The sequence below is a fragment of the Ochotona princeps genome, chromosome 1 (assembly GCF_030435755.1).
Source record: "Ochotona princeps isolate mOchPri1 chromosome 1, mOchPri1.hap1, whole genome shotgun sequence".
Classification (NCBI taxonomy): domain Eukaryota; kingdom Metazoa; phylum Chordata; class Mammalia; order Lagomorpha; family Ochotonidae; genus Ochotona; species Ochotona princeps.
In genome coordinates this window covers 77,763,663-77,788,655 of record NC_080832.1, presented here as the reverse complement: position 1 = coordinate 77,788,655, position 24,993 = coordinate 77,763,663, and the positions used below count along the sequence as shown (strand labels likewise).

Below are 24,993 nucleotides of genomic sequence, written 5' to 3'. Positions count from 1 at the left end.
AAGCCCAGTGCCAGAAAGTCCGTCCTGATCTCCCATGTGGATGGCAGGGGCTCAGTTACTTGGGCCACCCCCTCATGCCTTGCCAGTTACAGTAGCAGGAACCTGAATCAGAAGCAGATCATCCGGGACTCAAACTGGCACTTTGACATAGGATGCTCGTGTTGCAATCTGTGCTTAATACACTGTGCTATAATGCTGGCCCCTTTTACCATTTTAAAGTTTACTGAGAAGTAAACTTTACTTAAACATCACCACCATCATTTTCCAGATTAATATTACTCTTTTTAATTTTGCAGAACAACAAGAACTAAAAAATACCCATCAAGCAATAACTCTCCATTCCACCTTTGCCAGATCTTGGCAACCACCATCCTTTCTGTCTCGGAATTTGTTCGCTCTAGGCACCTCATGTAAATGGTACTGATATTTGTCCTTTGGTGACTCACTTACATCATTGTATTGTCTTCAAGACTTATCTATGTTGGAGCATGTGGCAACATTTTCTTTCTTTTTAATAATAGTGAATAGTATACTATTGTGTGTGTTTAACGTTTTTGTTTACTTAGCTATCAGTAGACACTTGGGTTGCTTTTGCTTTTTGGCTGCTGTAAACCTGGGCCTACACATGGCTGCTTTCAGTTGTGAAGTGTAGAGTTGGACTCATTTTCTTATTTCAAAACTTACTGCAAAGCTCTGGTAATCAGTGTGGTGGGGTAGTAGGGATAGTAGGGGAATGCCTTTGGCACCTGGTGGATAGAGACCAGGGTTGCTGCTGACCATCCTCACGGGACAGTCATCAGCACTGAGATTCAGAAAACTGATCTAGTCCATCTCTACAAAAGGTAGAACTGAAGTTTGGAGAGGTTACTCTTATCAGGTTGCCTAATGGATGAGCCACTCATTTATAAACAAACACACAAACAAAAATCTGTAAGAGACGCAAAGAATTCAAATAGATCAAGGCTCAAGGGTTTTGATCATTCATGTACTCACTCATAGAAACCCATATTAAAAAAGTTTGAACAAAATCTCCTTTCATGAGCAAGAGTTTTTGAATGTATTAATCTGTTCTGCGGTGGCAGCTGTTGCTTATTATTTTTTCCCTTAATTGATTAAACAATAAATGTTAGTGCTGCCAACAGGTGTTCTTTTTGACATTTTAAGCATCAGTCAGAACGTAATGCCCTTAAGCCAGTTTTTCTCGACCTTTTCTGACAATAGCATGCTTTTAACATTTTGAGATGTGAGCAGCGACAGGGGTTTAGGCAATAAGCTTGGATTAAAGTGGCCAGGAACAATGGGATTATAGGTAATTATTGTCAGAAAGTATAAAATTGATTATTTTGAAACCTTACAATAAAGAACTGGAAAATGAAGCTGTGTTTTGTTAAAATATAGAATATAATATAAAAGAGTGAAAGATACTTTTCATTTTTTTCCAAGTATGAAACCTGTTATATATATTGAATATTTTAAGAACATTTAAACAATACTGATAAATCATGTTTTTCAGGTCTGGTATTGAATGTGCTAGAAATTCTTTTTTTTTTTTTTTTTTTAAAGATTTATTTTTATTACAAAGTCAGATATACAGAGAGGAAGAAAGACAGAGAGGAAGATCTTCCGTCCGATGATTCACTCCCCAAGTGAGCCACAACAGCCGGTGTGCACCCATCCGAAGCCGGGAACCAGGAACCTCTTCTGGGTCTCCCACGCGGGTGCAAGGTCCCAAAGCTTTGGGCAGTCCTCAACTGCTTTCCCAGGCCACAAGCAGGGAGCTGGATGGGAAGTGGAGCTGCCGGGATTAGAACCGGCACCCATATGGGATCTGGGTGCGTTCAAAGCGAGGACTTTAGCCGCTAGGCCACGCCGCCAGGCCCTGAATGTGCTAGAAATTCTTTACCTTGGTACTTTAAACAAAGAGAAGACATAGACTTTTTCTTCAGTAGTTAGAATTTCTTGATTATATGCTAGATACTGTTTTATTTTTGACAGCTTAATTTCTAATTTTTGCACTTTGAAGCCCATGATCCAGTACTTTTCCTTTTTTTTTATGTATTCAGAATTGCCTCCTATTTAATTAAGATGTAATCTTTGAGTCATAAGGCTTTTCTTTTTCCTTTAAACTTGACATTTTGGTGCCTGGTGCAGGAGACTAATGGTTAAAGTTCTTGCCTTGAATGCACAGGGATCTCATATGGGCACCAGATCTAATTCTGGCAGTCCTGCTTCCCATCCAGCTCCCTTCTCATGGCCTGGGAAAGCAGTAGAGGATGGCCCAGGGCCTTGGAACCCTGTACATGCCTGGGTGACCTGGAAGAAGCACCAGGCTTCTGAGCTCAGATCAGCTCAGCTCCAGCCATTATAGCAACTTGGGGAGCAAACCCTCAGATGGAGGATATTTCTCTTTGTCTCTCCTCTCTAAATATCTACTTTTCCAATAAGAAATAATTAAAAATTTTATTTATTTTTGTTGGAAAGATTCACAAAAAGAAGGAGAGACAGAGAAGGATCTTCCATCTGCTATTTCACTCCCCAAGTGGCTGCAATTGGTACAGATCCCAAGGCTTTGGGCTTCTCTCCACTACTTTCCCAGGCTATAAGCAGGGAGCTGGCAGGGAAGTAAAACAGCCGGGACATGAACTGGTACCCATGTAGGATCCTGGCTCATGCAAGGCAAGAACTTATCCACTAGGCTATTATGCTGGGCACCCCCCTAACCTTCTCTCCCCCATTCCCCAAAAAAAACTTTAGAAAAGCAACTTATCATTTTGGTGTCTCACAGAAAAGAAGGAATTCAGCAAGCTTTGTGACCTTCCAAGCCAGACATTTGTTGATCCGCTAGTGATACAAAACACATTGGGTGATGAAATATTCTTGCTTAGGGATTTGACTATTGAATAAAATGGACTTCCTACATTAATCACTAAATCTATCTTAGGACAACTAATTCATGATTTTATTTGGCTAATAGATGACACTTTGACAAATGTTACTATATAAATATGTATGTATTTTTTTAAAATCAGTTATATACAATGTGTGTTCCTTTGGCTAGGAATTATTTACTTATAAATTAAAAAAGTAAAGTACTTTGTAAATGCTTATTTCAATGGTTGTTGGATTTTGCATAAGAAAATGGATTTCAATTGAATCTCTGAACCATAAAAACAGATTTGGAATTAGATATTATCAGTAGTTTTTTCCACTTAGCCCAATGCATTTGGTGGAAAATTTAGATGAGTGAATTGGTCACATGGTACGGCAGTGATGAAAGCATCAGTTTAAAAATACTTAATTTCTGTTGGCATTCCTTCCAATTGGTGAAATTCTAGGAGCTTTTAATGAATTAGAGTTGTATTTGTCTAAAGAAGATGGTGAAGTTATTGGTTGGTTCAAAAATAGCTGTGTGCCACGAATAAAAGCACCAACAACACTTGTTGGTGAGGTTGCGGGGAAAAGGGAATCTTACTCCACTGCTGGTGGGGCTGCAGGCTGGTACAGCCTCTATGGAAATCAGTATGGAGAACATTCAAACAACTCAAAATCAACATACCGTATGATCCAGCAATAGCACTCCTAGGAATATATCCAGAACACTTGTTTTATGAGAAACCAACATGCACTCCTATGTTCATAGCAGCACAATCAGTAATTGCAAAAACATGGAAGCAGCCAAAATGCCCATCAACAGAGGATTGGATAAGAAAGCTATGGTTCATCTACTCCATGGAATACTACTCAGCTATTAAAAAAAACAAAATGCAGTTCTTTGTGGCCAAATGGGCCAAACTGGAAACCATAATGCTAAGGGAAATGAGCCAATCCCAAAAGGTTAAATACCACATGTTTGCCTTAATTTAAGATGATATGATGTTATGTATAACATGTTATGAATGTTATATGTTGTGTATAAACTAAAATTGAAATGTAAGTGAGGTGGTCACAGAAGGTGGCTAGGAACTCGCATTTACTTTTAACATATTGGTTACTCATTACCATGTCAATTAATTCCATAATGATGTAAATTTTTGCTGATGGTATGTTGGAGCTTTCAATTGACTGGGATGATACTCTGCTGGCTCTGTCTTCAGACCAGAAAGGGTATACCTAAGAAGTCGTTGAACTTGACTGGACAATAAGATGCTGGACTCTATGTTTGGTATATGCTTGCAATGGGGGAATCTCAACTGAACTTGAGCTGTGGTTATGCAACAAGGTGGAGGAATCCACCATGGGGGGAGGGTTTGGGGAGGGGTGGGGAGAACCCAAGTACCTATGAAACTGTGTCACATAATACAATGTAATTAATGAATTAAAAATAATAAATAATTAAAAAAATAGCTGTGTGCATGGTAGGATAAGAAGACACTTATGCAGTGATATTGCATTTTATCACTAGTGTTGTTTCTGCCAAATTTGTGGCTATGCGCAAAATGGATTCTTGTGTACCTCGATACAACGTGCAAACATGGCACAGAAGAAAGGAAAATTTAATACATAATCCTCATTGGTATATTGAATGAAAATTTTAAAAAATCAGAACTGTGTGTAAAATGAATATGAACATATTCTCTGAGGAGAGCCATGCCACAAAAGAGAGAGAGGAACAAACAGCTATTCTTTATGTTGCAAGACTCCACGGTATAGTCAATGGTCATTGACCATTAGGTCATAGAAGATAGCCAGCTCTGATGGACTACCCTCTGCAATTATAATCCATTACTATGCTACACTTTTTTGTATATTGATTATCTTTTATTTTTGGTCAGATTAAAAAAAAGCCAGTTTGCTATGCTACATATTAGATCTTGGTATCTTTTTCAACACCAGAGGTATAAACTGTTTATACAGAGTTCTCATTATTTTGTGCCTTTTTTTTTTTTTTGCTAATGTGGTGCTGCCAATGTGCATCAGCACAAAATTGATTTTCTATAAACATCCTTCATGTATGTGAAAATGTTGAAATTTTTCTATAAGTTAACAATTGTCCTTTCTGTGTATCTGTGTTTGTGAAGAAGATAAAATTTGCTAAGAGCTTTTTGAATGACTGCATAGATATTGGTGACTCATTGTGGTTTTAGATTAGTCTCATTAAAAGATCTATCCCGTCGTCAGATAACCACAGCTATAAAGTGGGATGTGCCCCATTACCAACTATAATGTTTTGTGTTTATATGTTTCACTTTTTGACCTATTAGTTTATTCCTCTGGTTCATCTGCTTAACTGTTACACAGTTGCTAATATGCTTGAACATGATTGCAAAAGCACATATGTTAAAATGTCTATTTTATTGTGTCAAGTGCCTTGTGTTTGTAATGTCAGTTTTCATGTTTCTCACATAAATTTCTTTTAAAAAATGTAAGTAGGTAAATTTTAAAAAGCTCAAGATAATTTTTTTCCCGAGTTATGTTTTTGGGACTTTGGGACTTTGATCTTTCAATTTCAGTGTTTGGGATTGTATTGGGATTGTGATCCAAATATGATATCATCACTTACCTGAAAATCCTAGTTATCTTTGGAAATGTATAGTTTATTGTATAGTCAGTTATTTGGTGCCTCTAGTTCTAACTTGGAATTGTACACTGTTGTGTTTAGTATACTTGCAAAATCACATAATGATAATTAGATTTCCTAGGAAAAATGGTTTTCCAGTCAGACTAGGGGTAGCCAGTAAAAACAGCCCGGCGTGGAGGACAGTATTCATGTCATTTGCCAGATGTTTGTTGAGTGAGACCTCCTGTGTAAAAGTCACAGAGGCCTGGAGCACAGTACTTTGTTTTCTGTTCCTATTTAACATAGATGAGATTGCTCAGTTGCTTTGATTGGCAGAGTTGATGAAGGATCAGTTAGGTAGATTGGCAAATATGATGTACTAAGAAATCACTTGGGAAACTTGTTAGACAAAAAGTTTTCGGTTTCCTGATGAGCAGCTACACCCAAAGGCAGCCTCAGCAATGGAGTGCTTGACCTTCTCCTGTGGCGTCTTGCCATCCTAACCCCTGTTCTCCTGGCTACCAGCCATAGTGGTGGTATGTGGCCAGTCATAAATTAGCTAAAGGATTCTTATTCTGTAGTTTGCTTCTAGAAACTGAAGCATCTTGAGTATTAAGGAAACTTTTCTCAGTTTCTTTTTTTCTTTTGCTTTCTAACAATAAATTTATTTAATTTTTGATGATGTTTACATAATCAAGAAGGATATAAGCCCATGTGACCCACCGATTAGTGTGGGGATATTCAAGGAGTGGGAGAAAGTGGATGGTACAACTGTTTCCAACCTCCTTTTTTCTTTCTATATCTAAGGAAAGTGTAGAGAGAAGGGGAGAGATCTACTCCCAGGAGCCCAACTGCATTAGTACCTTGCAATGGGGGATGATCCCCTGATGTCATCCCATGGTTACTGATGTATAGCATGTTTCAGGGGCACTGCTCAAATGGTTTTGATATTCTGAGATGCTGTTAATTTTGTTGCTCCAAGGTTGAAGAAATCCTTTCAAAGTCCGTTGGTTGACATACTCTACCTTAGAGTCTCCACTTGCCCAGATACTCACTGTCAAAGCTTGGCCAGGAGAGCTGCCCAATTTGTTCTGTCCTCCATGGTACAAATAGATATCCTATTCAGGCACAATGAACTGGTTGTCATGTCTTCCATGTGCATCTGGGCAAACAGTCTGCTACACAGGCTTCAGCAACCAAGTAGACCCAGCTCTGACACATATCAGACCACAAATCCTGTGATTTTCACTGTGGTTGGAGTTCTGAGTTCAGTGATCCAGTTGTGAAGAGGCCTCACCAAAGGTGACCTCAGACCTGACTCCTCTGTGTTAGCCAGTGTGGGATCTGGCTCAGTTTGTCACCATATTAGCCTACACACACATTGGTGGTTGCAGTTGTCCAGTTTGTTCTGTCCCCAGCCTCGTATATTACATCACCCAGTGGATGCTGAAACCTAGCCCATCCCTGGCCTCCATAGTCTTGGCCTTCACACACACCAGTGAGAATTGCAGTCTAATTGGGGTAATCCCCACAAACCCCTTCTAGGTCCACTCTCAGCTCTGTGTCCCTGTGCATGCCAGTGCGTGCAACAGACTGGTCCAATCTGTTTCACATCATTTGGTTCTTTCACACATCAGCGGGTCTTAGAGCCTAGCTCAGCCTCATCAACCCCACTATCCAGCTCACACTGATGCCAGTGGGTATCTCTGACTATGCAGCCAGGCCTACCCCAGCTTTGGTTCCCATGCTCACCAATGGGAGCTATGGCCCATCAGAGCAGTACCCACAATTTCCCTACTAGGCCTATTCCCAGTCCCAGAGTCTAGCCTAACAGGATTTGCCCCCTGCTAGCCTATACTGCAGCAAAGCCCAGCCAGCCTGCGGTTACTCTGGCTCATGCACACACCAGTGAATATGGTCACTTAGCTCAGCCTGGCTTTTCTCCTGGCTTTTCCCCTAATCCAGTTCATATGCAGGCCAGTTGTTTTGTAGCCATGCCCAACTCCCAGGCCCAGCTTTCACAATCAACTATAAGAATAATGTCCCAGCAGGGGAGCCCCTTGTACTCCCCAGGTCTCACATGTACTGGTGGGTGCTGCAGTCCAGTCTGGCATGGCCCGTTTCACCTCAGCATTTTCTGGTGGGTGCTGTAGCCTGTCAAGACCTGGCCTACCCCTAGTTCCAGCTCATGCTGGTAGGTGCTACAGCCTAGCCCAGACCCAGCCAGCCCCGAGTCCTGGCCCTGATGTGAGCTGGATGTTGTTACAGTCCAACCTGGCCTGTCCTGCAGCCCATCCTAGTTCTCAGATCTGCCAGTGGGCGTTATCACTTTAGCACACATATGGCAGCAGGTACTGTGACCTGGCCTGATTTGGGCTGCTCCCAGCCTTGGTCCTTGCACTCATCTACAGGGACTGCATCTTGACAGAGGAATTCCCCAGGATCCTCTATCAGACCACCTCCCAGTTACAGATCTCACACATACCATTGGGTTCTTGACCTTCTCTGATTTGGCTTACCTCCTGTCCTGGCAGGAACAGTGGCCTTGCCTGACCAGCCCACATCCATTTTTGCTGTTACTGTTGGGTGTTACAGCTCATACCTGCCTGATCCACCTCAGACCAAGATTGAGCGGGTGCCGAAACCAACCCAACCTGTTCTACACCTACCCTGACTCACGCGAGTACCAGCAGGTGCTGGAGCCCAACCCAGTCTGGCACACTTCAGGTTCAGTCTATACCCATGTCAACGGATGCTGCAGCAATGTCCAGCCCAGTTCACCACCCACCATTCTCTTAGTTTCTTGGCTGGAAATTCCTTTAATCTATCTTTTCTTCTTTTCTTATCTTTGCCAGCTTGGAATCCAGTAAAAACAGAAACATTTCTTAGACAAAAGGGAGTATAAACAACTCCAGTTTTATATTCTTAATTAGTAAAGATCCTGTCGACAATGAATTTGAGCATTCACTCTCCAAATGGCCACAACTGCCAGGACTGGGTCAGGGCAAAGGCAGGCGCTTCATCTAGGTCTCCCACATGGAGATAGAGGCCCATGGACTTGGGGCATCACACTTTCCCAGGTGCATTAGCAGAGAACTACATCAGAAGTGGAACAGTCAGGACTGAAACTGACACCCTGATGGAATGCTGGCATTGCAGGTGATGGCTTCATCAGTTATACCACAATACCAGCCCCAATCATATTTGTCTTGAAACAGCAGAGATTGCTCAAAACCATAAATGAAACTAATTGCTTTAAGAACATTGTGACTCTTTAGCAGAGGAAGAAAGGGAACAAATTAAATGCCATAGATGTGTTCTATTTATTCACATTTAAATTAAATTTAAAGGAAATTTTATTGATGTTCTCAACAAATCATTAATTCCAGTGAGCCAACTCAGCCTTTTAGGTGAAGAAAGATATCTTATTTTGACAAAGACTGTATAGTTTCTGTCTCATAGAACTATTTGGGCATTTGACTTTTTAATTATTCTGTACATGTATATTAAAGAAGGTTACAACTCTGCTCATGATGTATAACTCTTATTTTTTAAAATAAAGGCACTTTTAATCATTTTAAAAAACAAGATGTACTTATTTTTTATTGGAAAAGCAGATTTACAGATTCAGAGAAAGATCTCCTATCTGCTGTTTTACTCCCCAAGTGTCCTCAGTGGCTGGAGCAGAGCTGATCCGAAGCCAGGAGCCATGAGCCTCCTCCGGGTCTCCCATGTGGGTACAGGGTCCCAAGGCTTTGGGCCTTTCTTGACTGCTTTCCCAGACTATAGGCAGTGAACTGGAAGGGAAGTGGAGCAGCTGGAACATGAACTGGCTCCCATATGGGATCCTGGTGCATGTAAGAGGAGGATTTAGCCAATGAGCCATCATGCCAGGCCCAATGTATAACCGTTTAAAGGAGACCATGTTTTTGCCTTTTTTTTTTTTTTTTGGTCATATAATTACTGTGTTAGTAGTGTTCGTTCTTGTTGTTTCATTCATCTCATGATCTGCTGAGGGTGGATCAGTATCAGTGGGGAGCATCTGACCTACCTATTCTCTAATGCTTTCACTTAGATATTTAGAAGCAGGAGTGAGTCAAATCATTTCACTGACACATGTCCCTTGTTCGGCTTTGCTGAACTAGCATTATTTGCCCTTATATTTATTTTATACTACTTCTTTTTTTAAAGATTTCTTTATTTTTATTGGAAAGTCAGATATACAGAGAGGAGGAGAGGCAGAGAGGAAGATCTTCCATCCACTGATTCACTCCTCAAGTAACTGCAATGGCCGGAGCTAAGCCGATCTGAAGCCAGGAGCCCAGAGCGTCTGGATCTTACATGTGGGTGCAGGGTCCCAAAGCCTTGGGCTGTCCTCAACTGCCATCCCAGGCCACAAGCAGGGAGATGGATGGGAAGTGGGGTTGCTGGTACCAGAATCAGTGCTCATATGGGATCCCGGTGCACTCAAGGAGAGGGCTTTAGCTGCTAGGCTACTGTGCCGGGCCCTATACAAGTTATGGGACAGAAGGGGACTTGCTCTCAAGGTCAGCCATGATGACATTGAAAGATTTTGATACTATAAAATTTCAGAGAAACTTTTTCTTAATTCTTCCAGTTTGAGTAAACCTTAGCTTGTGTTGTGGGCTAAGGAGTTGGTTAGCTTTCGCTAAACTGAGCACTACAGGCAATGGGGCTTGGGGCTGAAAGCACCTGGTCTAATGGAACTCAGCTGTATCCAATATTGAGAGAGTGGGCTAAAGCGTAAACAAGAACTAGGTGAGAGGTCAAGAGTGGAGGCAATAAAAGCAGGCCTCGAGGGAGGCCTGGGGGGAGACATTTACCACCATCTCTGGTCCATGTGGGTGCCTCATCCCCAGATCCTTCGTCATGTCCACGTTACCAGCCTAGCCAGCCGCAACAAGCTTGTTTCAGGGAGTAAGAGGGTGCTTATTGCATAGTTTTTCACTATTTAAAATTCTTTTTTCAGCAGTTTAATGGTATTGTCATGGCTGTTTTCATCCTACCTCTGAGTTCATGTAGAATAAGCTCCCTGTACCAAGAAAGTGCAGGATCTTTATTTTTGAGAGTTGTACATCTTTGTTGGTATGTGAGTTTCAGTGGAGAACAGTCTAAGGTGTTATGCTTTCTTTGCCCCATTTTTTTTAGATTTTGTGAAAGAGTTCTTCTAGTATTATTTAGATCTATTTTGTTCTCTCACTTCTGTTGAACTGCCAAAGGATTAGGCTCAGTTGTCAGCATTTGATCTATTTTCTCTCTTTCAGACTACCTGGTATCTGTTTTTTTCTGGGTCCTTTTTATAGAGGCTTTAGAGGTGAGTCCATGTAAATGGACTGATGTTATCTCCCACTTCTCCCAATTCTAAGACCCTATTGATGGTGCAAGTCACATATACATCTGTGATCTCTGTCTTTGCAGTGTTAGGGATGCTTGAGGAGGCTTGCCGTTAACTTCCCCCCAAATTTCACCTCCTGTGCTCATCAAATCTAAGTACTAACATTAGGCTTGTAATGCAAATGTCAGTTAACGACAAGCTCTCAGGCTTCAGTTTTCACCTGGAAGGATTTTCCTAAGCTTCCCCCATGCAGATATGACTTTGTTGCTTGGCAACTTCATCAGTTTTGTTTGTTTGGGTTAGCTTTATAGGTTCTCTAGAACCAGAAGGTTGCCATTCATAGTCCTGGTTCCATTTACACATGTGATAAGATTGCTGGGGCAAGTGCTTGCAAATAGTAAAGGAACAAATAAGGCAGTGATGGGCTGAAGTACAATCAGTGGGGAAAGGCTTTCATTGGCTGTTTCCATTCTCACATTGATTAGTAGACAAAGATGTGTTTGACTAATATGAAAATGTCACCAGCTGACTAGGAAAAAAAACCATGCAACTTTGTCTACATTGATGTACTTCTTTAGTGTTCCTGGGATCACTTGATTGTTTTCCTGGTTGCAGAGACCAATTTATTAAGCCACAGAGCTTGTTGCAAATGCCATTCTAGGAAGGTAGATGTCTCCATTTTGTGTTTAAGCACACAGCAAGGCTAGGTAATCGAACTAGATATCCAGATAGCTGCAGTTCCACCCAGCACTGCTTCCTGACCTGCCTATTTGTTGTGATGCTCCAGGGATTCTGAGTTACTGGTAGGGGATCTAGCTGGGGCATTGTAGTTTAAAACCTCCCAGTGATACAAATGTACAGCCAAGATTGAGAACTATTGCTCTAGAAAGTACAAAAAATTTTAAGATATGGTTCCTGCCTTTAAGGAAATCATAACATATTCAGAAGTCAAACCAAAATTATACAGAAAGTAAAGCACAATGTAAAAGTGAAATAACAATATAAAATTATGTAAGAAATGCTTGGAAATGTTGTTTCTTTTATTTAGGACAGAATTTAAATTACGAAGGTGGGTTAGGTTTTGCACTAATAGTTTTGATAGAAACTGGTGGCTGTGAATTTTGGAAGGAGAGACAGTTGAACATACACATCTGCTTTTGTTTCCTCTCAAAGCCTGACTAAAATATCCGGAAGTCTTCTTTTCTAAAGGCTTGAATCCGGATGAATGGGGATTGTGGGACTTGAAACAATATGAAGAAATGTTGAATGGTGAGAATGAAAACCTTGATAAGCGTATGGACGCAAAATTTGGAGTGGGCAACAGGGTAGCCAAGAATGAGCGTGCTTACACCGGTTTATTCAAAGGCCCAGCTCAAGGACTAACAACACCAAGTACCCCTTGGATTTGGGGTAAAGGGGTAAGACTGTAGAATCATACCTGGTTGAAGGTCTCAGCTAGAGGAAGGAGAGGATTGTGGGTGGGAGGAAAAGTAGTGTGACAAGTGTCTTCCTGTTCCTAAATTTGTATACATGAAGTACATGAAATTTGTTCATCTTACATAAATAAGAAAATTAAAGTAAAAAATCACAAACCACTAAAAAAAGTAGGGGTGTTCATTTTCTATAGAGAGACAAAATACATGTGGCTGTTAGGGTACCTGGCAAGTGTAGTGTGTCTGTTTTGTGTGGATATGTGCTTAGCTATAACTCTGGGTTCTGCTATAGTGTAAGAAGGGGAGAATTAATATCTAGGGATAATTGCTGTTGGGCCTATGCTTATATGTACATGTATTTGATACCTTTAGTAGTGACAATGATTGTGATAATAATCGCCACAAACTGTTCAGTGCTATTTTTTTTTTTTTTAATTCTCAGGGCCATTCTAAGAGCTTCACATGTGTATTAGTTTACCTAATGCTCACAAGCAATCTTGGGAAATTAGTCCTGTTACAATCTACTTCGTAGACAAAAAACTGATGCAGAAAGATATTAGATAGTTTCTCCAAACTTTTCAGACCTAAAACCAAGTAGGAGAAGGTGACAAATTGAGTAAATTGATAGTTTACTACCTAACTATGGATACAGTACAGGGAAATGAGAATTAAGGCAAGAAGGGTGGGTTGGTGAGCCTGAGATGTTTAAACTCCAGTGTACATCAAAAGTATCTTAGAAGGCTTGTTAAATCACAGATGTCTGGAGGCTATCCCCAAGATTTTTGATTCCGTGGGTCTCAGGTGGGGTTCAGGAAGTTTTACTTGTGAAAGCTTTCCCTAATGTAAAATTTGTGATCAGAGTTTGAGAACCACTGTATCTTAGTACTTGAGAGGTGCTGAGATTCTGAGTTGTGGCAGTAGGAATAATGAGCCAGGTAAGTTCATGCAGTATGACTTTGATTTGTGGAGAAGGGTAGACCAAGGGTAATATTGGGACAGAAAGGTTCTGTTAAGTGTAGCACTTAAGGCACTATTGGTGCCTTGCTGAGTCATTTAGAATAATCTTCATGATAAAGTCACATCAGAAATACATTAGAGGACCAAGGCTTTGAGGAGATCAGATTAAATCCGGTAAAATATAGAGTATAGGCAGATTTCTTTAACTTGGAGGAACTGAATTCCATTCTGTATCCCAGCTGAATTGTACTGGCCAAGTGATTTGGACCAAACCAAACGCTTTATGATACTTTCTGGCATTCCTCTGGTCTTGTGTTTAAAAGTGGATTTGGCATTAACAAGAGAAAGAATCTATATCTGCTTTATTTCAAGTGAAACTTATTCTTCAGCATGTGTGTTTATTAGTTTCAGATCAATGTAGAAACCTTTCTTCCTGCCTGTTTTATTGTGTGTAGTGATCTTCAGACTGGTTGCCTCCTGGATAATCAGAACATTGAGACTGAAACTTGAGTATTGCCAGATTGTTGTTGGATATATTTTGGAGTTCCTTTAGCTACTGTCTCTAATGTCACCATCACAAATCATGTCCCTGTCACATTTGTTTGGAGTTACCATAATATTTTTCATTATAATCTTAGCTCTCATTCTCCTTCCTAATCTAATTTATATTTTACACACACACACACACACACACATACACATTCTGTGAGCTTTAATATCACACTGTCTTCTCTGCCTCCAGTGCCTCTTTGCTTTTCTTACCCTATTTCTGCCCCCTGAGAAAGCATCCTTGTCCACTTCCAACCCAACCCATACCTCCAGACCCTGGGCATCTTCTTTATATTTTTGCCACCTAGAAATAATTATTTTTCATTGTCTTTGTTTTCACCCAGCACAGCATCTATACCACACTAGACTTAATTTTCTACCATGTACTTACTTATATATATGATTCATCTTTATATCTGTCATGGTGCTTATAATAGTGCCAAACTCTAAGATTGATTGGATGAATGGAAGGATGAGGAGTAGTTGTCACAATTTAGTATAAATAAATGAAATTAAGTGATTCATTAGCTGACACAGTGTTGCGTGTCATTGAATGACTTCAGATGGAATTTTCTAAAGCTGCTGTGAGTGAGGCTTTAAGGTTCCTCTTCTAAAAACGAATAGTGAACTTTGTCATCTCTTGATTATTCAGAAATCTTTTTTTTATTTCAATGAATTCTTGGATTTTTAATCATTTCCTAGGTATTTCATTGAGCTGAATACAGTTCTTCATATGTGTGAGATGTCAGTGTTATGGTCTTTTTGACAAGCTTATTAAGCATCACTAGAAGACAATAAAGTTCTTCAAAATACTCATGGAGAGTAGACATTTGATGCCATGAGTAAGATGTTACTTGGGACACCTGCAGCCCATATCAGAGTGCCTGGGTTCAAGTTTCAGCTCTGCTGTGCGTTCCAACTTCCTGCTAGTGGTCACCTTGGGAGGCAGCAGGTGAGGTTACTCAAGCACATGTGTCCTTGACTGCTACAGTGGGAGATCTGGATTGAATTCCTGGCTCTTTGCTTTGACCAGGCTAGACTCTAGCTGTTGTGGGCACTTAGGGAGTGTGCCAGGGGATAAGAGATTTCTCTCTCTTCTTTTCAAGTAAATATAATAAATACAAAATTAAAAATAGTATTCATGGAAAATACATATTATCTGAATACATGGATATGAATTCTATGCATAGACTTAAGCATTTTTTTTGTGACATGAAAAATTTTTCTTTTAATTCCATCCTCTAAGAAGTATTTGAAGTATCCTCATACATACATTTATGTTTAATATACATAAATTCACACATATATATTACCAGAGATTCATGTGGGTCAGGTGTGTTTTCAACACAGTGGAATATTAGATGATTAGTAAAATCATTGAGTTAATTGGTGATATTCACCCAATACTTTCTGCTTTTTGATAATTTTGGTTGATGAATTTTCCGGTTCTGCAGTCATTCCAGTGGAAACTACGCAGGTAATGTGCATGTGTAATTAAATGGTAGAAGTAATGTGTAGGGTTGGCTGACTAGAATGAATTTTTGAGGAAGATGTAGGTAGAATTATAAGCTACAAAAATTGTAAAACATTTTTGGATTTAGGACAATTAGTGTGCTTTCTCTTTTCTAAACGCTAGTTATTGGGAGTTTTTAATTGTACTGTTTTTGGGGCTGCCTAAGAGTCATCATGATGGCTGTGTCTATAATTCTGCTGTTGTGGTCTGGGGTTTCCATTAGACCCTGTAGCAGTGAGATCTACATGTTCTTTAAAAGAGCAGATACATTTAGCGAATATTGTTTATTTTCTGGTTAAAGCTGACTCTTCCTTTTCTTGAGCTTTATCTTATTAATAGCTCTTCAGTTGGGACGAAGAATTGGTTTAATGTCAACCTTCTCCTGTTTACCGAGGGAAAAGCTCATTTATTTTTCATGCTTCTTTGTCATGTTGTTCCCTTCGCTTCTGAGAAAAGGGCACCAACCTATTTAGATAGGGAAGTTTAGGCTATTTATAAAGCTAGGCAGGTTAATGGAAATTGACAGCTTGGTAATGTCCGCCTTGGTGAATGACGCACGTGGGCTGTAGATGATGTTGGCATGCTGTGCTCGCTTATAGTCAGCAATCAGCTGGAAGAATTGGTGTGCTTTGAGCTTTAGTGTTGACGTAGATCCTGGGTACAGATATGTTTTAGGAAACATCTCATTTCCATATAAATGAAGGAAGATTAAAAAGAAAAATTTAGATGACTTGCCCTTAAATTCCAGCTTTTATCAAAAGGATGAAGAAAATATTTTTGCTTTATGGAAAACCAGCTTTGGTTATAGTAAAGTGCTGTGAAATTGTTTCAGGTTTATTTAGAAATACTTCTTGCATTTTTTGGAATTTGTTTAATACCCGGTATATGTACATTTATTTAGAACATACTTCTAAAAATTCTAACTTTAGTCTCTTTGTAGGGTTTAAATAGCTCCAATTAAGAAATCTGTACAATCACATCAATAAACTTGTCAATTTGATTTTAATAAGAGAGAAACCATCTTTTGTTCTTATGTGATATAGCTGTGATTCTCACCCATTTTGAGCAAGACAGGTTTATTTATTTTAATAGTTGATATGTTTAAGAGAGAGAAAGATAGGTAGAGAAATACAGATGGATTTTCCATTACAACTTCCTGGAACAATTGGACTGGCCTGGCCAAAGTCAGGAACTGTGTGGGCAGTAGGACACAGGTACTTGGACCGTTTGCTACTGCCTCCCATGCTACAATAATCAGGAAGTGGGACTTCAAATCTGATCTAGGACTCGAACCCAGGCACTCTTATGTAAGATGCACACATCCCAAGTTACATCTTCACCGTTGAACTAAATGCCTGTTAGATATATTCAAAGATTAATTTGACTGAAATGAGTGTTTGTGTTTTTTATTTTCAAGTGTAATTTTCCTTTTTAAATGTTTAAACTAAGAATCATGTAGTACATAATCCCTAAAATCCAACATACAGAATAGTTTTTACTTTTTTTTTCTTTTTACTAAGATGGTTTAAAAAGTGTGGGTTTTTTCTCTCTCTCTTTCTCTTTTAAAGGATTTACTTATATTTATTTGTTTGAAAGGCAGTGCTAAAGGGAGAAAAGAGGGGTTGTGGCAGGGATTGCTCTGTCTTCCATCAGTTGGCTAGCTCCGTCACATGGCTGGGCTGGGGTATAGGTTGAAATCAGGAGTCTGAAACTCCATTCAGGTCTCCCAAGGGGATGATGGGGTCTAAATACTGGGCCATCTTCCACACCTTCCCCAGGTGCATTAGCTGGGAGCTGAATTGGAGGTGGAACAGCCATTTCTCAAACCAGTGCACATATAGGATTCTGGCACTATAGGTCATAGCTTAAACCACTGTACCAGGATGTTGGCCCCAGGATTTTTTTCCTTAAGTCACACTGATCATGCTCACACACAAAGTTTCAGCTTATGTTCATGTGAAAACACTAGCTGGCAACTTATTATTAGTTATACTATGTTCTGGGTTCTAGCTTCAGCCTTACCCAGCCTCAACTGTTGGCAGCAGTTGTGGGTTGAACCAGAGGATAGGAGGTGTTCTCTCTTGCTCTTTCAAATAAATACGTTATAAGATGTAACTAAGCACTGAAGTATAGTGTGTAAAGTGATTGAATGCAGTGCCTATGGATTCCCGTTTTAGTTTCTACTGCTCCGCTTCCATTCCAGCACCCAGATGGTGTGCTTGGAAGAGAACTGCGCAGGTCCGCGGTCCCCTGCGCCTATGTTGGAGAACCAGAAAAAGCTCTTGGCTCCTGGTTTTGACATGGCCCAGCTCTGGTTATTTTGGCCATTTGGGGAGTGAACCAGTGGATGGAAAATTTTTTTCTCTTCCTTTCTCTCTCTATAATTCTACCTTTAAAATAAGTAAATAAGCCTTTAAAAGCAAACATTAAAAATGGATTTGTTTTTGTCATTTTATCAAAAAGTAAAACTTTTAAATCAATTTTAGGTTTAGCCTGAAGAACATAGCAAGCAGGAAATATTGACCATAATTGAACTTTTTTGAATAACCATCATTACTTAAGATCTTTTGTGAAACTGCAATATTAATAGTCAGGTGGAGATTTCATTTGAAGTTTCCTGGGTATCTACTTGTTTCCCCGCCCTTCAATCCTTTTCTTCCCCCCCTTTTTTCCCCTAGAAGTGTGCATTGTATAAAGTTAATTTGACAGCTTACTAATAATAATGTCTGTTGTATCCACAAGCTTGGAGGCTTTATACTACTTTTGAAGATAGAGTAATAGTTTTAATATTTGTGCACAATAATGTTGCTCTCTTGATATGCAATTAATTATTGAATCAAAGCTTGAGGCAGCCCTTTTTAAAAGAGTAATTTAAATGTACCCTCAACTGATAGTTTTGGCGTTTATCACTTTTTTTTTTCAAAGATGCTTTTATTTTATCTCATTCTTGGCAACTAGGTCATGTGCTATGAAAGCTTAAATTAGCTATCATATTTACTTTAGCTTTTTCAGAAAAGTATTTGAGGGAATTTTAGGAACAATTTAAAGCTAATTTGTGTTTGTAGCTATTGTGCCAGATGATTAAGGTCTAATTTGACATATTTTAGCATTTATAACTTGAGTAGTTTGCAGGAACGAAATTAGAAAACACATTTCTCCAGGAGAGGGGAGCAAGTGTTAATTAGGGTGCTAAGGTTGCCAGTTACTGGCACTGGACTTTGGGCAAATACTTTAGATATGATTTCCTTATTTGAAGAATGTGGAGCTAGTTAAAAGGTCTTCAAAAGTGCTGGAGTTTTGTGGTTATGTAATTAGCTTTTGTGCTTGCTATCTTTCTATGCCCAAACATAATTTTTACAGATCATTAAGTTATCTCACTGATTCTGCATTGATTTTTCCCTTTTTATTTACTTAAAGAACACCTTTTTTACTGCCTGTAGTTATAACCTTCAATTATTTTTCCCCTCAACAAATATAATATCCCTATTTTCTCTTTGATTTGAAGATTCATCTAGATTATTTATTGTATGAAATGTCCCCTTCCTATCCCAATCTTGCAGAGCCTTTTTTTTCCCCTTAACTCTTTTTTTTTTAAGTGCTTTCTCTGTGGTTGTTCTTGGGAAGGGAGTGATTTATAGTACCTCATTTTTCATTGATAATTTACTTTAAAATTTTCTCTCTTTTCATTTTATTTGAAAACCAAAAAAAGAGAGAAAGACAATTAATTTCCAAATGCCTATGACTGCCAAGTCAAAGTTGGGAATTTGGAATTGTATCCACATGTCCCGCAAGGGGACAGGGACCCAGATACTTGAGTCATCATCTATGGCCTCTTAGAGTTGACCTTTGTGGTTGGTTGAATTAATGGAGGTGGAATTCAATCCAGGTATTCCATTAAGTAAGTGGACATCCTGGTGGCATCTTAGCCAATGTACCAAAGGCCCACCCAAGATAGTTTATTTTTCTGCATTTTTCTTTGTATTATGTGTATGTTTTATAATTTTTAGAAGATTTATTTATTTATTTCAAAGCGTTAGAAGGGGTGGGGGAGACAGGAAGAGAGGTCTTCCATCCACTGTTTCACTTCTCAAAAGGTATCCCAGGTGCATGAGCAGGGAGCTGCATCAGAAGTGGATCAGTTGAACTAAAAATGGTGCCTATATGGCTACTGGCATCACAGCTGCTGCTCTTACTGACTATGCTACAATGTTGATCCTTACAACTTATTATTTATTTATAATAAATTTATTTTATTTTTGATGATGTTTACATAGTTGAGAGGGTTGCATGCCCATGTGGACAACTGATTAGGTTATAAAGGTTATAACTGGTTTTGTAAGTGCATTGCCTTTATTTTAATATACAGCAATTACTTTTTTCTTTTTATAATTCTTTTTTTTAAAATTTCGTTTTATGACACAGTTTCATAGGCTCTGGGATTCCCCCAACTTCTCCAAAAAGCCCTCCCCGCATGTTGGATTCCTCTACACTGTATAACTGATGTTTAAAATAGCTTTTCTCCAGTTTACATTTTTAATTTTTTCCAGTTTATGCTCAGTATGATTTATTTTTCTAAACTTGAACAGTCAAATCAATTATTTAATTGGTATTTTTCTTCTCCCTGTGATATTTTTTCTCTAACTGGTGCTCATTAATCCTGTGTGTCAATAAATATATTCAGTGAGTTTTCAATGAGTTTTAAACTTTGGGGTTTATTATCAGTGATCTGTAAAAAACAGCATAGGAATCTTCAGTTTCATTTGGATGATCTGCAACATAACTGGATCCTGCAACATGGTAAAACCAGTGCAGCTGCTTTTGTACTCATGCTACGTGAAGTCCGAGATACTTCCTAGTGTCTGAAGTCATTATGCTTTTACTGGGATTGGAATAAGAAACTATGTTTGAAGCAGCCCTGCATGTCATACCTCAAACATCCTTTGTTGTAGAGAAGACATATTCAAGTTGCAGACAGATGAAGTTTTACAAATTTAGTTTTTTATTATAGCAACATGTAACAGAATATTAGCAGCAAGTGCATTAATTTGTTTTCCATTACTATAGCAAAATATGTGAGGTTAGGTGCTAAATAAGGAAAACAGAGGTTTATTTTATTTTCAAAAATTTCTTAAAGATCTGTTTTGCTTTTTTTGTTGTTGTTGTTGTTGTTTTTTAAAGAGAGAGAAGCAAAGACAGAGCTGTACTGATCCAACACCTGGAGCCAAGAGCTTTTTCTTGGTCTCCCATATGTGTGTAGGGACTTGGGAACTTAGGCCATCCTCTGCTTTCTTTTCCCCTGGGTCATAATCAGGGAGCTGCATTAGAACTGTAGCAGCCAGGACATGAACTGGCACCCATATGGGATGCTAACGATGCAGGCAGAGGCTCAGCCTTGATGTAGGCCCTCGCAGGTTCATTTTGTTCAAGTGGCATCTTGATTTTGATGAGGGCCTCTAACTGCCTCATGTCATGGTGGGTGGCATCATTGAGGGGAATGGGTAGCCAAAGAAATGACCCTGAATGAGACAGGAGGTCAGTCTAGTTCATGAGATTTCAATAATCCTTTCCAAGGGCTGCATTTCAGTGATCCAGTTATCTTGCAGTAGACTCTATCTCTTAAAGGCACCAGTGCTTCCCAGAGTTACCACATTGAGGACCAAGCTTTCTTGGAGGACACCCTTAAATCATAACCATCTTAGTAGCTGTACCATGTAGCTGATTGCAGCAGGAATTGAATAGACACACATTTAGTGCGGGTTTCAATGTGGTTTTGTTGCAAACTTCATCTTTGAATGAATTCCTAAATTGCTGTTGATGGTTTGTTTGGTGTGAATTCTGATTATCTTCAACTGGTTAAGGAAGTTGAGTGCTTTTTGGTATGATTTTGAGTGCATTGAAGTGAGAAGATATTATTTTCATCAATTTGATTAAAGTGAAAAAACCCCAGAAGATTAAATGTAAAATTAGATCTGAAACAACATTTTAGTTCTAATTGATAACTAAAATGTTGTTTCTATTTTGTGCTGATAATTTGAACTTAATGGTTATGTAGTTATTTTAATTTAATAATTTGTTTTGCCTTTTCATCAGAATAGTAAATGCTGTTTAATTTTGTATGTATTAAAATGATAGATTATAAAACCAATTGAAGTTGATACTAGTAATGTAAAAAAATTTGTTTTAAAATGTTTCCATCTGGTGCTTCCTTTGAGTAACCTTGGTCTGTGGAACTGAATGATACAGTATCTTATTCATGAGGGCTGAACTTCAACCACATATTTCCTATATCAGTTGCTATGTGTTGCTTAAAGTTAAATGGCCCCTTTTTGTGGTTAAGAAATTGCTTAAAGATCTGTATACCTGTAACATAGTCCAGAAGGCTGGAACTCCATCCAGGTCTCCCATGTGAGTGTGAGGGCACAAGGACCTAGGTTGTCATCCACAGCTTTCTCAGGTGCATTATCAGAGAGCTGGATCAAAAGTGGAGTACTTAGAACTTAAATGGTTATTCATTTACCATCTTGTGTCACTAAATGTCATCTTTATGTGGAAGTCTTCCATCTCCTGTATACAACATTCTTTCTGAATGTCTGAAGGTATCTCAAAGTAAATATCTCCCAAACTGAACTGCTGATCTTTTGTTCCAACCTGATCTTTCGTAATTTTTTTTTCTTTAACGACAATTCCTTCATGTTGCTGAAGCCTAAAGCTTTTGAATCATCCTTGGTATTTCTCTGACTCATAGTGCTCATCCATCTCATCAGTGACTCCTTTCAGCTCTATCTTTAGAATACATCCCGAGACTCACACCTCTACACATTCTTTGCTGTTAGGCATCATCATCTTATTGAAATTATTGCAATATCCTGTAATCAATCTTGCTATGTCTACCTTTGCTATTTCTAGGATAGTCACAACACCAACCAGAGGAGTTCTATTAAAATACAACTCAGAGAGTAGCATAACTTTGCCCAAGGACTTCCTGTTTCTCTCCCTCACTCAACAGTTTTATGACTCACACTAGAAGAGCTGTTTATCATGGCTTTTAAAGCAATTCTTCAACTGGGCTGCCTTCCCATCTCTGACTTTGTTTTTAACCCCTGTTTCTCTATTCTAGGCACTTGGGACTTCTAGTCTTTTACCTAATGTACTAAGCATATTCTTGTCCTAGGATCTTTTACTAATTTCTCTCTCTGTTCAGAGCACATTGTCTCTTGGATATATATGCATGGTGCACTTCTTCATTTCTTTCTACTGCTTGTTTAAATGTTGCATTTCAGTGAAACCTTCCTGGTCTCCTATTAAAAACTGCAGTAGATGCAAGCCCCTCTTCAATCATCTAAGGCCTGCTTAATTAGTTTTCATAGCACTTGTCATCATCTAATACTATATATTTTATTCATTTGTTCTTGCTTGACTGTCTCCCTTGACCTAACTGTAAGCCTAATTTGGACATGAGCTTTGTGTTCGTGTGTGTGTGTATGCCAGACAATAGATGGATGGGAATTAACCACCCAAGCCACTGTGTGTTATGTCTTTGGTTGTCTTTGGTTGTGCATTAACAGGAAGCTAGAATCAGGAGGTGATTTCAGGCTTGGATATAGACACTCTAATATGGATCACCAGTATCCCAAGCAACATCTTTCCCACTTGGCTTTATGCTTGCCCCCATGAACTTTACATCGTGTTGATTGCATTATAAGATAGAAGAATGAATCGCTACGGAGCTCTTTTAGTGTTTGGGAGAAAATAGAGGCAGATTGTAACATTGAATTCATGCTGAAGTACTTTGTTGTAGACCTTGGAAACTTGTTGGAGAGTGTAAACTGCTTCCCCTTAAACATATTTTTTGGGAATAATTATCTCTGAGAAACTCATCTTTCCAATTGTGTATCAAGAGAAAGGTTATACTTTCTCCCTGAGATGAAAAAAATGTATTAATTGTAGGTGGCTGTTGTAGAATGGCAGACTAAATCACCACTTGAGATGCCTTTTATCCCATGTCAGAATGCTGGTTAAGCTAGTAGCTACTGTACTCCTGGTTCAGTTTCCTACTAATACATCCTGGGGGATAGTGGATAGGGTTTCATATCTTTGGGTCCCTTCCACCCACATGGAAAACCTGTGTTTGGTTCCTGACTCCTGGATTCAGTCTCACAAGCCTCTGGCTGTTGTGGGCATTTGAAAGGGAACCAACAGATAGAATCTCTTCTCTCTTGCAGTGCCTTTCAACTAGAGGCAAATACATAAATACACATTTCAAAAGAAGTGTCTACATCTTATGAATTTGGAGCAGCAGTTAATAAAGAATACTATATATATACACATACACACATATATAGTATTCTATACACACATATATATGTCTACACACACATTTTTGGTTCAGGTATGCCAAGAATTCCAGAGATGTGGAATCCACAAGAGGCAGCTGTAAATTAAATTCATTTTTCCCACTGAATTGCTCTTATTTCAGTGGAATTATGGGGTTTCAAAAACTATCAAGCTACTTTTTGTCAAATAGGGGATTGGTGAAGAATAAAAGTCACGGTTTCAGAATATGATCCTAGAACAGGATGCACATGAATAATGCTTTACGTTTTTGCATCTGCTTTTATAGTTACAAACTGTAGGATATGTCTAATCAGCATTTCTCAACACCTGCCTTATTTGTAGCTCAGATTCGGAGAGAATGACTGTTGAAACTGATTTCTACATCCAAAGAATAATTGGTCTCCTTGGAAATGAATAATGAATAGCAGATCTGTCTGCGAACAGTTGATTAACTGTCCAGACTGTGGCCATTGTTTGTGTCTACTTAGTTACTTGAAAGCAGAATTTCTTATAAAATGCTGAAATTAGCTGACAGGTGTTGAAATGTCAAGTGAGAATCAAGTCATACATTAACATAGAAATATCTTTCAGGTTGAATGGAAAGCCTAACACATCTAACATTTTTTTTTTTAAATAAGCTTCTCATATGTTTAAAACAACTTTGAGAGGCGGAGATATAGACAGTAAAACTACCCTCTTATCTGCTGGTTCCCTCTCAAAATGACTTCATCAGCTGGGGCTGTACCATCTCAAGGCAAGCAGTGAAGAGCTCAATCTAGATTTCCTGCGTGGATGACAGGGACCCTACTACTTGAGCCATCACTATTGTCTCCCAGATTCTGTGCTAGGAGGAAGCTGGTTTCAGGAACCTGGACATGGGTCCAGTCACAGTGAGATAAACTTTTCAACTGCTAGGCAAAATGCTTACTTTGGCTTCTCTATTCCGAAGAGTCTCAAATTCATATTCCGTCTCTGATGTGGGCACAGCAAAAATCTCTGCTTAGCTCTGAGCTCTCAGAAGTTATGTTTTGCTGTGCAGTTAGAAGATCCTAAAGGCAGAGGAGTCAGTCAAGAATTTGAGCAGTTTTGAAACATATTTTTGGGGTGTCCCTATGGGATACTTTTAGGCATTTGGTTCCCTGATTTACAGCCACAAGCAGCCACAGACTGTATTATGCCCTGACATCTCAGCCTGGTAAGACAGAGTCCTCTGAATTCTGGCCGTGTTGATGCACAGACTAGAGAGACTGTTGGGACAAGAATCTTTGAACAGGCATGTGTCATGCTCTGTCACTGTGCTTACCTTCTTTCGAGGTTAAAATCCTTCTCAGTTTATGCTGAATTTTAGTCCTTT

The 24,993-nt window shown here is 39.1% G+C and overlaps 1 protein-coding gene across 2 annotated transcripts in view; it reads left to right on the top strand.

The window, feature by feature from the left end:
• BCKDHB (branched chain keto acid dehydrogenase E1 subunit beta) overlaps positions 1 to 24,993 on the top strand; it is a 241,402-nt gene that overhangs the window by 33,571 nt on the left and 182,838 nt on the right. The window lies entirely within an intron of this gene.